The sequence below is a fragment of the Dasypus novemcinctus genome, chromosome X, assembly GCF_030445035.2.
Source record: "Dasypus novemcinctus isolate mDasNov1 chromosome X, mDasNov1.1.hap2, whole genome shotgun sequence".
NCBI classification, from domain to species: Eukaryota; Metazoa; Chordata; class Mammalia; order Cingulata; family Dasypodidae; genus Dasypus; species Dasypus novemcinctus.
Genome location: NC_080704.1, coordinates 65,590,820 through 65,604,664, shown reverse-complemented (window position 1 = coordinate 65,604,664; position 13,845 = coordinate 65,590,820). Strand labels below are relative to the sequence as shown.

General features: G+C 39.8%; 1 pseudogene; it reads right to left on the bottom strand.

Annotated features, from left to right (window-relative positions):
- Positions 1-7,608: 7,608 nt before the first annotated feature.
- On the bottom strand, positions 7,609-8,993 carry LOC101429010 (mitogen-activated protein kinase kinase kinase 20 pseudogene; annotated as a pseudogene).
- Positions 8,994-13,845: the final 4,852 nt, after the last annotated feature.

The window sequence follows — 13,845 nt, the reverse complement described above, 5'->3', positions numbered from 1 at the left end:
TGTATCAAAATTTTAAAAATGTATCAATATTTAACTCAGAATAAATTTTAAAATGATCTTTCATAAAATTCTTACTATTCTAATCAAAACTCTAAAAATGAAAATTTTGTACATAGTAATGCTATGAGAATTATTCTGGATCACTCCCAACACCCACAAATTCTTGATTTTAATGGGATTCAAGTTTGAAAGATCAGCAGGTGTTAATGTTGTAGAAATCCACATGTTAAAAATCACGGGCTAAAAAAAGAGCCCTTAACATGCCCAGAATGGCAGCGACAAGTATAGTCAGCTATGCCTTCAACTGCATCCCGATGTTTACTCAGGGTAAAATATTAAAATGTGATTTTGTTAAAAAAAAAAAAAAGACTATTAGCAGAAAGGGCCTTTCAAATTAACCTGGTTACTTTACAGAACTGTAGCTACCTCAATGAGGCTTTTATTTTTTATTTATTGTGGAATCAATGTAATAGGAGAATGACCTAAGGTGAATTTAGTGGTTTCATAAAGTTTCCATCAGCATTTTTAAGGGGAAGGAAATCATTTCCACAACTGTTGATTTCAGATAAATGTCATAAGCCTACCAAATTCAGTTTAATATGGTAGTTGTAATTCTGAAAAAGCATTTTTTTTAACTTGGATAATTTTGTCTAGGAGGAATCAAAAGATTAGGTGTAGAACTCTAAGACTCAGGCCTGGCAAGTTTATCAGTGAGGAAGGGATGATGCAGTTGGCACTGTACAGGAAGTTCTTTGTTGTGAAGGATCTTCTGTGGAATGCAGGATATTACTTTCTATGACATTGGGCACCAAATGTCCCTGGTCATTATGACAACCAATAATATGTCCCCTGCTCCAGCATTCTCAAGTACATTAGGTGCCAGCATGACCCTGGCTGAGACCATAAGGAAGTTGTGGTCTCAACCTACATGATCAACTTTACAAATAGAGAAGAAAGATGGAAGAGCAATTGCATTTGCAGTTGCCTGGCTCTGGCAATAATTAACACAATTTAGGCTTTTGGGTCTCATGATGAGTCTTCAATTTCTCAGTATTTCTTCTACTCTTCTCTTCATAAATGTACACTTTTGTAAGTCAACTGATTGGAAATGAATCCAGCACAAATAATTTGCTATTTCAAAAAAACTGATCCAAAAATGAATTAGAAGCTGCACATATAATATCATCATTAAACATTCTGTATATGACCAATAAAAATTTTTCTAAAAATTAATAAAATTAAGATAAAAAATAAAATTAAGTCTTCTAAATGATCTTTACAGCTAGAGAGAGAACACCTTAAAATCTGATTATATGATTCAGATTTCAGGGATGCTTTAACATTTTCCGACCTGTAGACTCTACAATGAAGAAGAACAATGATTTGGAATAGAAAGCAAAATAGACAAGGCCATGTGGTACTTATTTATAGCCCAATTCCTGATGAAGAATAATTTCAAGTTCCTCAATTCTGCTGTATCTTAAATCCTTGCCATCTCTTGATGGTAGAGTATTGTGTATAGCCTTCTCTGAAATACTGGTGAAGAATACAGTAGCAGTCAAAGGATTTGAGAAATGGTAAACCTAGGTCTGGGTACAGAGTTTTCTTACCTTACTCTTTTGGCTCTATTTGACTGCTGTTATTAATGCACTAAAAGTTGACATGTAATAATATACATTTATATGTAAACAAAGAAAAATTTTCACTAGTTCATAAATTTTAAATGTGTTGCTGCTTATTCTTACGTGTAAGGCGAGGTTTATATTCTTATATAAAGTGTACAGGTCCCAAAATTAGCCTACAGAGGGTCTCTTACCTTCTTGAGCTTTGCTCAAGTGTTAGTTTATCAGTGAGGCCTTTCCTGACCATATGCCTTGTCCTCCTTCCCTGCTTTATTTTTTCAGCATGCACTTTTCAAATGTTAACATACTATACAATATTTTTGTTAATGGTCGATCTCAACCTTCTAGCATATAAGCTCCATGAGGGCAAGGGGTTTTGTTTTCTCTTTCCCAGTACCTACAACAGTACCTGTCACACAGAAGGAGCTCAGTGAATATTGGAATGAATGAATGACTTTATCTTTCCCTGGGAAGATGTGCAAGATGCTTTTCAACTGCCATGTCCTTGACTCTTTTTGTTCTACCACAGTGCCCCAAGGTGTGCTGGGAAGTCAAGAGTTGCAAATTGTTCCTACTGCTCCACTCCTAGATTTTCTACTGTGACCTGGCTTGAGTCATTGAGCACTTCTGTATGTCTGAACATTCAGGCTGTCTCATTATATGTGTGCCTGTTTGCCACCAGCGTTGTATAGTGATGTGCATGTATCCATATATATGTGTGTATGCATAGATGTCTTAACACAATGGGTATGTGGGGAATATCATCTTCTAGGAAAAGGTTTAACTACTCTTTCTTTTTTTCTAATTTTTTCTTCTTTATTTTCTGTTAAATGTTGCATTCAAAAAATATGAGATCTGGCCCACTGGATGGAACGTGGGAGAATGTGGGCTATGATGTGGACCATTGACCATGAGGTGCAGTGGTGCTCTGAGATGTATTCACCAAATCCAATGAATGTCTCATGATGATGGAGGAGATTGTTGCTATGGGGGGAGCAGTGGGGTGAAAGGGATGGGGGTATATGGGGACCTAATATTTTTTTAATGTAATATTTAAAAAATAAATAAAGACAAAAATTGAGGTCCCCTCACCCCCCTCACCTCACTCCTTCCAAATCAACAACTTCTTCCATCATCGTGGCTCATTGACTGCAACTGGTGAATACATTTTGGAGCACTGCTGCACCACATGGACAGTGGTCTATATGGTAGTCTATGCTCTCCCCCAGTCCACCCAGTGGGCAATGGCAGGACACAAAATGTCCAGCACCTGTCCTTGCAGCACCACCCAGGACAACTCCAAATCCTGAAAATGCCCACACATCATATCTCTTCTTCCCTCTCCCTACCATAAGCAGCTACCATGGCCACTTTCTACATATCAATGCTACAATTTATTCCATTACTAATCACAATAGTTCCACAGCAGAACACCAGTAAGTCCACTCTAATCCATACTCTATTCCTCCATTCTGTGGACCCTGGGATGGTTATGCCCAGTTCCCCTCTACATCAAGAAGGAACTTAGATTACACATGGATGATGGATGCAATTCTCCTGTTTGCAGTTGTAGGCACACTTGGCTCCCTGGTGTGGTGGTTGACCCTCTTCACTTCCTTGTTAGCTGGCCAAGGTAAATCCAATAAACCAGAGTTGCAAGTCTGCTGAGGCTCAGGGCCTGGCTGTCACATGGACAGTCAAGAGATTCAGGTCTCCTGAGTGTACAACAATCTCAGCATCAACCACAGGCCTGGTAAAAATAACAGAAAAGGCAGTGTAGAAAGGTCATATCTGAATCCAACTACATCACATTCAGGAGCAAAACCTCCAAAGTAGGGTCAACTGACATGGCCCTGAACTCCAGAGTCATCTGCAATGACCATAGAGCCTGTGGGTCTCTGTAGCCCTCAGGAGAACCAATACCTGAGTTTGTATCTACTTTGGCTGTCTCTGATACCCTGCTGAGGTATCCATAAGCATCACCCCTCTGATGACCTCCTGACTCTTTTTTGAAGACTCATAGCCATATAAACTCATTTGTCCTTTCTATTTCCCCCTTTTATCCAAAGTCAAAAAGCAGTTTTTAACACCTGATATTATATGTAGGCTGAGATATTCTGTTGATCTGAGTTGACGCTTTTATTCAAGGTCTTTTTTTTTAAGATTTATTTATTTTATTTATTTCTCTCCCCTCATCCCCCACCAAGTCATCTGTTCTCTGTGTCCATTTGCTGCGTGTTCTTGTTTTGTCCACTTCTGTTGTCAGCGGCATGGGAATCTGTGTTTCTTTTTGTTGCATAATCTTGCTGCATCAACTCTCCTTGTGTGCGATGCCATTCCTGGGCAGGCTGCACTTTCTTTCGCATTGGGCGGCTCTCCTTACAGGGCACACTCCTTGTGTGTGGGGCTCCCCTATGCGGGAACACCCCTGCGTGGCACGGCACTCTTTGTGTGCATCAGTACTGCACATAAGCCAGCTCCACACGGGTCAAGGAGGCCCAGGGTTTGAACCATGGACCTCCCATGTGGTAGAGAGAGGCCCTATCCACTGGGCCAAGTCCACTTCCCAATTCAAGGTCTTTTTATAGTTACATCATCAGCTGGTGCTTAGTAGTAATCCCTCAGTGTAAGGGAGCCTCATCCCTGGGAGTCATGTTCTACACTTGGGGGATAAGTAATGTATTTACATGCTGAGTTTGCCTTAGAGAGTGGTCACATTTGAGCAACATGGAGGCACTCAGGAGATAACTATTAGGCATCCTGCAGCTCTAAACCTTGTGCATATTTCAGGCACACAGGCTCATAATTGGAGCCATCAGTATCAAGGGCTCATTGTTGGCCCATCCATCATTATTGGTCTTTGCCATTGCACTTGGAAGATTATTGTTGTTCGATTGGGGAATGTGATAGAGCTCCCCTGGCTAGGAACTCAACACTCCTTCAGTTGTCATTTTTAACTGTAACCACTATGAAAATATCCAAACATTTTTATGTACCCTATATACATGCTCTGGAGAACTCCCACCCAACCATGTTCCTCCTATCAATAACACCCCACACCAGTGTTCCTCCCCTGTCATACTTGAACATCTCTGTAGTCCAAAACTTCTTTAACAATGAAACCTAATATATTGCCAGGTTCCATTAATAGTAAAATGGAATATAGTGATGGGTTTAAAGGTTAGATATAGAATACATACTAATTTAGAAAAATTAAATAAAGTAAAAATAAATTGGGGTATCAAAAAATGAAAAAAATGAAAAAGCTTTGTATTTGATGTTTTGCCTTTCATCACTGCTATAGGTGTAAGTTATAAGTCTCTTATCATATATATGGTTGCCAAATATTTTCTCCCATTGAGTGGGTTCCCTTTTTACTTTCTTGACAAACTCCTTTGAGGTGCAGAAGGCTTTAATTTTGAGGAAGTCGCATTTATCTATTTGTTCTTTTGCTGCTCATGCTTTTGGTGTGAAATTCATGAAGTCATTCCCTATTACAAGGTCCTGTAGATGCTTCCGTACATTGCTTCCCAAGGTCTTTATCATCTTGACTCTTATATTTAGATCTTTGATCCATCTTAAGTTGATTTTTGTATAAGGTGTGAGTTGGTAATCCTCTTTTATTCTTTTACATATCGATATCCAGTTCTCCAGGCACCATTTGTTGAAGAGGCCATTCTCTCCCAGTTGAGAGGGTCTGGTGACCTACTATTCTATCGGTTTACTTAGCATGGGGGTGGTGCCACAGACTACAAATACCTCAGTCCAAGTAATCCTGACCAGGACTCATAAGTCTTCAAACAGTAACAGGAAAAATGCGTTGGTATAGCATTTATTCTAGGATTGTGCTCTTCAACTTCCCGGAACACTATCCTCCTTTATTATCATCTTATATGAATGAACAAGTATCCCTTGAAATTAGTAGTTTAGTTTTCTGGATGGTTACTGAAGCTTTTTACTTTTCAAGGTCTTGTTTTTTCTTAAGGAGGTATCGAGGATTGAACTCAGGACCTAATACATGTGAAGCAGACTCTCAACCACTGAGCTCCACCTGCTCCACCTCTCAGTCTTTTCACTGGCATAATAATAGCTAACATTAACTGAATGTAACATCAGAATTGGAGTCAAGGTTGGTTTTTTTTAAAAAAAACAACAACTCTGAAAGACTAGATTTGATATGTAAAGGAACATTGTTTGCATTTGTGCTAAAGTAAGTATAATTTATATTTACTATTCCCTTTACAATACTTAATTTCCTCTTTAAAATATCTATACAGAGAAGCAGACATGGCTCAACTGATAAGAGTGTCTGCCTACCACATGGAGGTCCAGGGTTTGATCCCTAGGGCCTCCTGACCCGTGGGGTGAGCTGGCCCATGTGCAGTGCTGCCACGCACAAGGAGTGCCATGCCATGCAGGGGTGTCCCCATGTAGGGGTGCCCCACATTCAAGGAGTGCACCCTGTGAGGAGAGCTGCCTCACATGAAAAAAGTACAGCCTGTCCAGTAGTAGCACCACACACCCAGAGAGCTGATGCAGCAAGATGACAGAACAAAAAAGAGATGCAGTTTCCCAGTTCCACCACATAATGCAAGCAGACACAGAAGAACACACAGTGAATGGATACAGAGAGCAGCCAATGGGGGGGGGGGCGAAAGGGAGAGAAATAAATAAAATAAATCTTTAAAAATATATATCTATACATATACTTAAAATCCAGGATTACCATGCCCCCCTGGAACAAACAAACAAAAAACATGCACACACTCCTCATTGGAAGTGCCTCCCAGGGCAGGCTGATGCTGAGCATTCACACTGCCTGAAGACATCCCTTTAAGTCCATGTCTTTCTCTTTGAATAGAGTACAAGCTAAGCCTTAGATGACCGTGTATTGTTGTTAACAAGTTCCAGGGTTATCAATGGTATGAATGAAATCTTGCAATATCTGCTGTTGGTTTCAAATTAGAGTATTTCTCCCAATTGTAGTATTGAGAACACTTATCAGGTTTTACTTTGAATAGCTGTGCTATTTATATTTAGGATTGAAAATTATCGGCATTTAGGTATTTCAGAAGAAGCGTTTTGTTATAACCTTCTTTCATCTCAAATTTTTGTTGTTGAATTTTGTAGTCACTATCAATCATTTTTTACATTACCGTGCATTGCTATAAGAAATAAAATGTAATAAAAAGGCCATATGTTACAGGAAAATCAAGTGTCTAAGAAATATTTTAGGAGTTGAGTGCTTGATCAAAATGTAAGATTTTTTTAAAAAACCAATTGAATAGAATAAATAAAGGCAAATACAAACTATTAAGTAGTCATTAAAAGAAAACCAGAATGTCATTAGTTAAAAAATCACAAATTTCTACAATTGGGCAGCACACTTGGCTGATTCATTAAATATACACTTTTGAATTAATACCCCCCATATTTCTGTAAGCAGAAATAAATCAAAAGTAAAATTAATAGAGTACTGTCATATAAATATGATTGCCCTAAAAATGCAGTGCTTGGTTTTCTACCTCCTTATTGGTTTTCATACAGGCCAAGATAGCAAGTTTCTTTTGTTTTTCTGAACATTTTTGACTGTATTACTTTTTTTTTAGATTTAATAACATGTATTTCTGTGGTACATACAGCTTCAAACCACTCCAGTGACCAAAGAAAATAAAGTACACATTAAAGTTCAGTTAAGGGAAATGTAACTGGAACATAGAGTAGTGACAATTCTTCATCATGAAAGAGTTAAGTCTTGACTTTGTGCCCAAATGCAGTGAAGACATCTGATTGAAGATGCCCAAGTTCAAAGAGAGACTGCAGAACTCTCTGCATTTTCAAACAAGGAGAAATTCTAGGTTCCACTGATAGTTCATTATTATTTTTTTAAAAAGAATCCAATGACATAAGCTCTCTCAGAACACTTTATGTGGAAAAGAATATGCCTATTGTTTTACTACAATAGTCTGAATCTTACTTTCTGCTTTCATTCACTATTATTTTCACTATTATATTCACTATTATTTTCCATGTCATTATCTTCCTCCCTCTCGTCCTCATCATCACCTTCTGACCAGTCAAAATCACTGAACCCCAGGGCCATGTTGACTTTCTTCCCCCTTCTCTTAGATGTGGCTTTAGAAGAATTCTGCTTGGCTTGCATGTTTATTTGCATCCCAGAATGCAGCACAGCTCCTGCTTTGTTCATCAAGAATATATCCCCAAAGCCCATCAGCATCATGGTCTGCAGACTTTGGTTCATGCCATGTCCCTCTCCGTTACTTGTTGCTGTGTTTTGACATGATATTTCTGCACTGTTTGACTCCTCTGTTTTAGATTCAAAGTAAGACTCCTCAGACATTCTTGCAGCAAGAGGCAAGAAAAGTGGGGTATTGGACTGCTCTGTCAGTTTTTGCTCCCACATCTTTAAATGACTTTCTTGTTCTTTAAACTCCTGCTCTTCAAAGCTGAGATCATGCTGTAGTGTCTTTAACCTATCGAGGTTTGCCTCAATTTTGCACCTCCACTCTGCCTTGTTGTGCAGGAATGAGCTACACTGGTCAGGAAGATTAGTGTCATTTGACATGAACTCAAGAATGGAAATGATTTGCTTGAATGATGGCCATTTCTTGGCATCATCTTCCCAACACTGATGTAACAATTCAGCGAAACTTCTGGGGCAACTGCTTGGAAAGGTTACTCTCTCATGTTTTCCACTACAAGACAAGCTACTAGTAATCCTTCCAAATTTTTTAAGTGGACCTCCCTTGTTAGCATCTCCCAGAGAACCACACCATAGGAATATGTGTCATAAGTTTCAAGTACAGGGAGACTCTGGATAACTTCTGGACCCAACTGTAGGAAAGTTACAACCAAGGACATGTGTGTTGTGTGGTTATGGAACCAGGAGGCACCAAAATCACAGATCTTCAATACTCCAACAGCAACTATAACAACATTTCTGGACTTGGTATCTCTGTGAATCACCTTGATGGGACCCTCTATATGTAAATAGTGCATTTCTTTGGCTACATCAGTTGCCCAGGTCATGATGCTATCCATGTCCATCTCTTCACTTCTATTACTGTTAATGCAGTCATACAGTGATCCCTGAGAAGCATATTCTGTGACGATACCATAGCTGGGAGTTTCAAGAATTACTCCATAAAACTGAATGATGTTTCTGTGACTGAGAACACTGAGTATTTCTGCCTCTTTCTCTATTTTGAGTAGCTTCTTTACAGCCACCTCCTTGTCCTGTGATATCCAGTTGGCACGATAAACACTCCCAAAACTACCCCCACCACAGTTTTCAAAAAACTGCAAGTCATCAAATTTAATTTGCACAAAGGAAGCTCTGAGAGATGACATCTCATAATGACAAAGTATTATACTTCCACGAAATCTGGTACCTGAAGATGGAGGTGGGGGAGGGGACGAGCAGCAGCCAGGGGCATGGAGGTCATTGACCTCAATTTTGAAAGACAATCTTGCCAGATATAAGATTCTTGAATGACAGTCTTTCTCTTTCATTATCTGAAATATATCATAACAGTGTCTTCTTGCTGCCATGGTTTCTGTTGAGAAACCATCACTTAATCATACTGGACATTGCTTGTATGCTATTTGTCACTTTTCTCTTGCTGTTTTCAGAATTCTATCTTTATATTTGACATATTAGTATGTGTCTCGGAATAGGACTATTCAGATTCATTCTGATGCAGTACTTTGTGCTTCTTGGACATGGATATTTATGTCCTTCAATAGGGTTGGTAAATTTTCTACCACTTTTCCTGAAATATTCCTTCTGCCCATTTTCTGTTGTCTCCTTCTGAGACACCCATGACACGTTTGTGTGCATTCCCCTTGCTGTCATTTACTTCACTGAGACCCTATTCATTATTTTTTCATTTTTTTCTTTAGCTGTTCTTTTGTATGTTTGCTTTCAGAGACCCTGTCTTCAAGATCAGTGATCCCTCTTCTACCCTTTAAAATCTGTGGTTAAATGCCCCCAGTGTATTTTACTTTCATTTATTGTGCCTTTTCTACTTTTCTACCCATGATATCTGATATTTTTCTATGTTTGGGTTCACAGTCTTTTTTTTTTTTTTTGCTTATCCAGTCTCTTCTTGATGTCCTTAATCTTTTTAGCCATCTCACTGAATTTATTAAGGAATATTGTTTTTTTTAATTATTTATTACATTATTACATTAAAAAAATATATGAGGTCTCATTCAACCCCACCACCCCCGCCCCCCACTCCCCCCACAGCAACACTCTCTCCCATCATATTGACACATCCATTGCACCTGGTAAGTTAATCTCTGAGCATCATTGCACCCCATAGTCAATGGTCCACATCATAGCCCAGACTCTCTCACGTTCCATCCAGTGGGCCCTGGGGGGATCTACAGTGTCCCGTAATTGTCCGTGAAGCACTATCCAGGACAACTCCACGTCCCAAAAATGCCTCCACATCTCATCTCTTCCTCCCGTTCCCCACACCCAGCAGCCCCCATGGCTACCATTCCCACACCCATTCCACATTTTCTCTGTGGACATTGGATTGGTTGTGTCCATTGCACACCTATGTCAAGTGAGGGCTTAGATTCCACATGGGTACTGGATGCACTCCTCCTGCTTCTAGTTGTAGACACTCTAGGCTCCATGTTGTGGTGGTTGACCTTCTTCAACTCCATGTTAGCTGAGTGGAGTAAGTCAATAAATCAAAGTGTAGGAGCTGAAGTCTGTTGAGGCTCTGGGCCTGGGTGTCATATTATCAGTCCAGAGATTCAAATCCCCTACATATATCTTAAACCCAGCACCAACTACAATTCCAATAAAGTAGCATGCAAGTCTTGTGAAAAGAGATCCCCTCTGAGTCCAATTACATCACGCAGAAACACCAGCTCCAAAGAAGGGCCATCTGTCATGGCAGTGAACCCCTTCTGCCATGACCATAGAACCCGTGGGTCTCTTTATCCCTCAAAAGAACCAATACCTGCGGTTGTATCTACCTTATCTGTCTCTTAGACTCTGTTCAGTTGTACATAGGGGTATTCTTCTGACAACCTCCAGACTCTTTTTTAGAGACTCACAGCCTTATAATCTCATTTCTCCTTTCCATTTCCCCCTTACATTAGGTCAAACCGCTTCCCGAAGTCATGTTATTATATGTAGACAGGTATATTCTGCTGTTCCGCATTGAATCTTTAATTCAAGGTCATTTTCTAGTTGCTTCTTCAGCTGGTATGTGGTAGTGATCCCTCACTGCCAGGGAGGCTCATCCCTGGGTGTAGTGTCCCACGCTGGGGGGAATGCATCGCATCTACACACTGAGTTTGGCTGTGAGAGTGGCCACATTTGAGTAACATGAAGGCTGTCAGGAGGAAACCCCCAGGCGCAATGCTACTCTAGGCCTTGTTCTTATTGCAGGTGTATAGGCTCAAAAGTGTAGCCATTAGTATCAAGAGCCCACTGTTGGGCCCTCCTTCCTTCCTGGTTCTTGCCGTTGCACCTGGAGGATTGCCGCTGCTCTTCCAGGGCCCACAACAGTGACCCCCCGGCCAGGAGCCCAGTACCCCCCCCAGCTGTTGTTTTTAATTGTTTCCACTATGAGTATATATAGACATTACCATATACCCTGGGCATATGCCCTGTATAACTCCCTGTCAACCATATATATCTTGTCAATAACATCCCATATCAGTATTCCTCCGCTGCCATTGTTGAACCACTCTGTGATCCAAAACTTCCCGTAAAGTGAATCCCAACATGATGTCAGCTTCAGAAGAGTCTTAGATCACCAAAATTCATATATACAATATACAGTATTTCCCCAGATCCACCATAAAACCTTTTCCCTTCCACAGCAATACTCTTTTAACTTATTCATATCATATTTCCTGAAACTGATGTACAGATTCCGAAACTATAGTTTTCGAACAAGGTGACATTTATGCTTACTATGTGGTCCATACTTTAGGTTGTACAGTTTTCTAAATTTTTTAGTTATCCTATGTTTTGTCTTATGGTTTTCATTATTAGTCTGTCGTCCCCTATATATTTTTGGCGTAATATTAGCTGTTTTATATTCATCCTCGTGTACTCTCACATAACTCCTCTTTTGTCCCCTTATTTACCTTTGTTCCATCCATTGCACATCCATTTTCCCCTCCCCTTAGGGCTCACAACACCTGCCAATCTAATGCCCTGGGAGCCGTCCTTTCTCACGAGAGATACAGTTCTCTCTATTCGACGGCATTAGTCTTCCCCAGGATATAGGTTCACCCCACCCAATGGTAGAACCCACCTTGGCAAAATGAGCCTTCAGCTATTCCCTCCGGAGTCCGTCCCGCATCAGACCATACCCCCTGAGCTTCCTAACCAGGTAACCCTCCTACTTATACTTTGGTACGTTTTACTCAACATTTAGTTCTCAACGAAATTCTGACACGCTCCCATGTTCGTATGTTGCCCCTCCCTCCCACCTATTTCTTGGACCATATTACCCCTCTTCCCATCCCCAGCCCCCCTCAAACCCAGAAAGCCCCACCCGAAGGTAACCCCTTGCCCCATTTTGTCCCTTCTTTGTGCTCATACTTACCGCCAGCTCATCACAGATTCCACCCCTGCAGACATTAACTCACATCCTTCCTCCACCCCCCGATTTCCTGTAAGCCACTTTTCCAGACTCTAGCTCTCTGAGGCAGTTAACTTATTTCATATTATTGAGGTCATATAGTATTTGTCCTTCAATGCCTGGGTTGCTTCACTCAACATAAGATTCTCAAGGTTCATCCATGTTATCACGTGCGATTGTAGTGTATTGGTTCTTACAGCTGAGTAGTATTCCATTGTGTGTATATACCACATTTTATTGATCCACTCATCTGTTGATGGACATTTGGATTGATTCCAACTTTTGGCGATAGTGAACAATGCTGCTATGAACATTTGTGTACATATATCGGTTTGTGTCCTTGTTTTCAGATCTGATGGGTATATACCCAGCAGTGGTATTGCTGGGACATATGGCAAATCTATGGATAATTTTTTGAGAAACCGCCAAACTGTCCTCCAGAATGGTTGGATCCTTCTGCACTCCCACCATCAATGGATGAGTGTTCCCCTTTCTTCACATCCTCTCCAGCATTTGTATTCTACTGTTTTATTCTTGGCTGCTAATCTTATGGGAGTAAGATGGTATCTCATTGTAGTTTTGATTTGCATTTCCCTGATAGCTAGAGATTTGGAGCATTTTTTCATGTGCTTTTTAGTCATTTGTATTTCTTCTTTGGAGAAGTGTCTGTTTAAATCTTTTTCCCATTTTTTAAATGGGTTGTTTATCTTTTTGTTTTCAAGATATATGAGTTTTTTATATATGCAAGTTATAAGTCTCTTATCAGATATATGGATGCCAAATATTTTCTCCCATTGTGTGGGTTCCCTTTTTACTTTCTTGACAAACTCCTTTGAGGTGCAAAAGGCTTTAATTTTGAGGAAGTCCCATTTATCTATTTGTTCTTTTGCTGCTCGTGCTTTTGGTGTGATATTCATGAAGCCATTTCCTATTACAAGGTCCTGTAGGTGTTTCCCTACACTGCTTTCTAAGGTCTTTATGGTCTTGGCTCTTATATTTAGGTCTTTGATCCATCTTGAGTTGATCTTTGTATAAGGTGTGAGATGGTAATCCTCTTTCATTCTTCTACATATGGCAATCCAGTTCTCCAGGCACCATTTGTTGAATAGGCCATTCTCTCCCAGTTGAGAGGGTTTGGTGTCTTTATTGAATATTATATGGCTATATACATGAGGTTCTATATCTGAACTTTCAATTCGATTCCATTGGTCTGTGTGTCTCTCCTTATGCCAGTACCATGCTGTTTTCACTACTGTAGCTTTGTAGTATGTTTTGAAGTCAGGAAGTGTGATTCCTCCTATTTCGTTTTTGTTTTTCAATAGGTCTTTGGCTATTCGAGGCCTCTTTTTATTCCAAACAAATTTCATAGTTATTTTTTCTATTTCCTTAAAGAAGGCTGTGTTGATTTTTATTGGGATTGCATTGAATGTGTAGATCAGTTTTGGTAGGATAGACATCTTAATAATATTCAGTCTTCCTATCCATGAACAGGGAATATTCTTCCATTTATTTAGGTCGTCTTTGATTTCCTTGAACAATCTTGTATAGTTCTTGATGTATATGTTTTTTACCTCTTTAGT